Source organism: Lepisma saccharinum, chromosome 13 (assembly GCF_977018435.1).
Source record: "Lepisma saccharinum chromosome 13, izLepSacc3.1, whole genome shotgun sequence".
Lineage (NCBI taxonomy): Eukaryota > Metazoa > Arthropoda > Insecta > Zygentoma > Lepismatidae > Lepisma > Lepisma saccharinum.
Genome location: NC_139241.1, coordinates 54,739,522 through 54,744,094, shown reverse-complemented (window position 1 = coordinate 54,744,094; position 4,573 = coordinate 54,739,522).

Sequence of the window (4,573 nt, the reverse complement as noted above, 5' to 3'; positions counted from 1 at the left end):
TTATATCTACTGGTCGTATTTGGCGTTACAGTCGAAGTGCAGTTCGAAAGATCTTTACTTCTAGTCCACTACTTCAAGACCGCACTGCGAGACCATTCTCGAAGTATGCTCGCTTCAAGTTAGAGGTCTGCACGGGCTCGGGCCAGGCCCTCGGGCCTAGGCCCGGCCCGGCCCACGGGCCGGACTCGGGCCATAAATAACCAGAACTTCTCGGGCTCGGGTCGGGCCCGGGCCTCGTGGCTATTTTGTTAGCGAATATTGTCATCGAAAAATAATTTTTAATTATTGAAATTATGGTTTACTTCGAGAATGAGAATACATTTTTTTATAACAGCTAGTTAACGAAGTACAACAGTGCCCATTTTTTTTTCAAATGCTGAATTGGAAAGTAATTTTAATTATGTTTTCGGGCTCGGGCCGGGCTCATGTTTACTTATTATCGGACTCGGGTCGGGTTCGGGTTTCTTTTCCTCGGGCCGGGCCGGACTCGGGCCTTACAATTTAGGCCCGTGCAGACCTCTACTTCAAGTACGTTCTTGCACCTTTCGGACACGGCCTATGTATTCTACGTACACAACATGGCGCTCGGCGTTCTCCTTTCAAGGCACGCACATCGTTCTAGAAGCAGCAACCAGCATCAGCAGGAGGAAATAGAAAGTGTGGAGTATTCCACTGTCCAGAAATAAGTGCTTCTGAGTATATATTTACTTTCAACCAATTCACTAGGTATTAATTGAACTGCAAAATTAACTTGTCGCGACATACGAAAAAAAAATTTAAAAAATGCGATGTCCGTAGAATGACAAGATTTGTTTTTTGCATTTCCACAATGTCACACGTGAAAAATCTGCTTTAGAGACATATGCCTTCCCTTTTGTCAGTGTAAAAAATAATGTCAGTTTTCACTATGGCTGTCATTTGTTTGTCTTCCTGTAGGTAGACCCTTTCCCCCTCGTTAGTAAAAATTCGATAACTTCGATTACGTCGGATGGTCTTAAGTTAGTTATAGGCCACTGCCGGATCTACAAATCTTGAGCCCCCTCGCAAAATTTTACCTACCTTCACACACATGCTAAAGTTTGTGATGTTCAGTTGTTTTCTTAAAACATTTTTGTGAAAGTAATCGCTACAACTTCACAGTATGTGTTACAGACGTAATAGCATACATAGCATGATGAAATCACGATAAGACAAAGACCGAGCCTGCTGCCACGCGCATCTTTTTTGATTTGATTTTATTTTGATTTGATATATTTTATTTCGCGTTTTGTGCCTCTTGGCTAATTTACGAAGATGGGGATGAGTGATGGAATTGATGAATGGACATTCACAAACAACATGCCCGAGCGGGATTCGAACCCGGGACCCTTGGCGTCGCAGCGCGATGTGCTAACCACTCATCTTTTTTGAGACACTACCAAAAATTAAAGGTAGTGTCTGCTGCCACGTTCTTTTTCTGCTGGAGCCTCAAAAGAGATGCGCCTGGCAACAAACTCGGTCTTCGTTTTATCGTGATTTCATCATGCTATGTATGCAATTACGTCTGTATCACATACTGTGAAGTTGTAGCGATTACTTTATCATAAATGTTTTAAGATTAGGTCCCTTAGCATTCTTCTAATAATAAACCTAAATGCTCTCGTAGTTAGGTGTTAGGTTAGGTTCCGTTAGCATTAAAATAATATCGCTAAATGCTTTCTAAAGAAAAAGGTTCTAAATTACCTGTACATTCATTCCCACTAATTATAAACTTGCATTTTTCTCGTCTTCATCTGTTCTTAAGATTCGTAACATCCTTTTAGCAGACCAAATTACGTGTCAGGAGCAAATTTGACGCTTATTCTTACTGCTGACACGTGCGTGGCAGCAGACTCGGCTCGGCCTTTAATTTTGGCCGAGTCTGCTGCCACGCACGTGTCAGCAGTAAGAATAAGCGTCAAATTTGCTCTTGCCACGTAATTTGGTCTGCTAAAAGGATGTTACGAATCTTAAGAACAGATGAAGACGAGAAAAATGGAAGTTCTTTTGAGGTTCCAGCAGGAAAAAAACGTGGCAGCAGCAGGGTTGGCATGTTTAAAACAAAAGTGTTTAAAACACTTTGTTTTAAACGTTTAAAACACACGGCTTTGTTTTTTTACAAATGTTTTAAACGTTTAAAACAATGTGTTTAAAACATGTTTTTCTTACAAGTGTTTAAAACACATTTTGGTGGTAGATATTTTATAGTCTGTGATAATTTTTTTGATGGCAACCCTGTTTTTCATTGAATCTGTGTCAATTAATCCGTGCTTTACAGTCTCACTTATCGCACAACACTTGAGCAATCTTAAGTTCTGACGTCACGGGAGAAAGCTTTTTAATTTTAGGCTAAATGCCTATGTTGTTAGGTTAGGCAGGCTAGCTATGTATGCACAAGGTAGCAAAATTGTTGTGCGACAACAAAGACCCGTACTTTACTGTAGAAATTGAAACCTCTCAGTTCCTTGTTTCGTATCGTCCTGTAAGTTTGAGACTGGTGGAAGCTGGAAATGGAATCTAATATCTAAATACACAATGCGTGATTTTGATCATGACGTGATTTTTTTTTTCTTTTGCGATACGATTCATTGGTCTGTATAACTGAATGAAGTGCAGATGCTTACTTTTGGTAACATAATTTTGTACTTTAAAAGATAAATTCATCTGGAGAATCTATTATGACACTGCAGGTTGTTTTCTGCTATATAAACTGTTCAGACAGCAGGAAATATTTCACCGTGATTTTTTCAGGAGACGAGGGTAGTAATTCTATAATATTTAGTTTCTTGAAATTCAGATGAATATAAATCCTAACCTACTTCAGTAGTGGCGGAAAAAAGGGGGATATTACCCACAACTTTTGTCCCTGCAGACACGGGCGCCGACTTGTCAAAATTATTGGTGGGGCTCTGATCACTGAAATAAATTAATGAATGACTCACTCTCTCCGTTTTTTAAGTTTTGGCCTCAGTGTTCGGAATCTAAAAAAAGGTAGGGGTGTGCGGGATCCCGAAAAGTCAGGACCGGGATCGGGAAAGAAATTTTCGGGATCCCGTGCAGTCGGGAAATACCGAATTGTCATTTGAAAATGTCGTTATTTTTCGACGTTTTTTGCATTGTCAATTTCTGGAACTTGCCGTAAATTGTTAGTTTTTAATCAAGAAATCACTTAAAGTGAAAATAACGTGTATAATTCGAGATTTTCAGAGCTTCGGGAAATTTTGAACATTTCCCGACTCAGTAGGGAAATTAAAAATGTTTCCCGTCCCGATCCCGTCCCGCACACCCTTAATAAAAGCCCATGAATTCCTCAAAAAAATCATTTTTTTATTCACAGTTCGAATGCAGAATATTAATTGTCCACGGATGGATATGTCACAAGTTTCGTCAACCATAATAGCAAAATATTCCCGACTTTTATTATCTGCTACCACGGAGCGCGAAACAGATCTCCCTAATATATCAATGATCTCGTTCTGAATGTCATGCGAGAACCATTTGTAGCCCGAACGTCCCATCCACTACCCTAGTTCATGCACATCGTCTTTTGAAGCTTTTTTTTAGTAAAAATTTTAACAATACTCATAATTACATACGTAGTATATACTAGTAATAAATCATGCGTTTTGCTGTCTCTAGTCATAGCCTCCCCAAAGTTGATGGTTTAGCGGTTTTAGTCCCCCAAAGTTGATGGTCTAGAAAATTTTAAATATGTATTAAAAGTTAAGTTCATGTGGCACAATTCAGAGTAAACTTTACAAGAGAAGCAAAATAATACATTAGATCCTCTTAAGCAAAATTATTTGGAGGTCTCTGTCCCCACATTTTTAATATTGAGGGGCTCGAGCCCCCCCAAGCCCCATGGAGTCGGCGCCTATGCCTGCAGTAGAGGTGTGCGGGATCCCGAAAAGTCGGGACCGGGATCGGGAAAGAAAATTTTTGGGATCTCAAGCAGTCTGGAAAATCCGAATGGTCATTTTAAAACGTCGTCAATTCTAGAGGTTCTCTCCATTGTGGTTTTGTACCAGAAGTGCAAAAACAAGCACTTAAGATGGAAATTACGGGTAGAATTAGAGATTTCAAGAGCTTTGGGAAATTTTGAACACATCCCGTCCCGAAAATTTTCCGACTTTTTCGGGAAATTGAGAATTTTCCCCGTCCCGAATGTCGGGATTTAAAGAATTTCCCGTCCCGACCCAAAAAATTCTGTCCCACACACCCCTACCCTGCAGTATGGTAAACCTTATCTCCAAAGGTAAATAAACTGTCCTTGTCGCCAATGTACTCATAAAAATGAGTATTTTTTCTCTTTAACGACTTTAACTATAATTTACTGGGAAAAGGTTGAATTTGTTTTGTTTAAAACATGTTTAAAACATGTTTTTTAACTCATGTTTAAAACTATGTTTAAAACAAAAAAAACAGTTTGTTTTGTTCTTTTTTAAAAAAAACACACAAATTTTGCCAACCCTGTGCAGCAGACACTACCAAAATTAAAGTAAATTCGGGGACATTCTGTGGTTCTATCGTTACAAGAAGCAGTGCAATCTTTGTT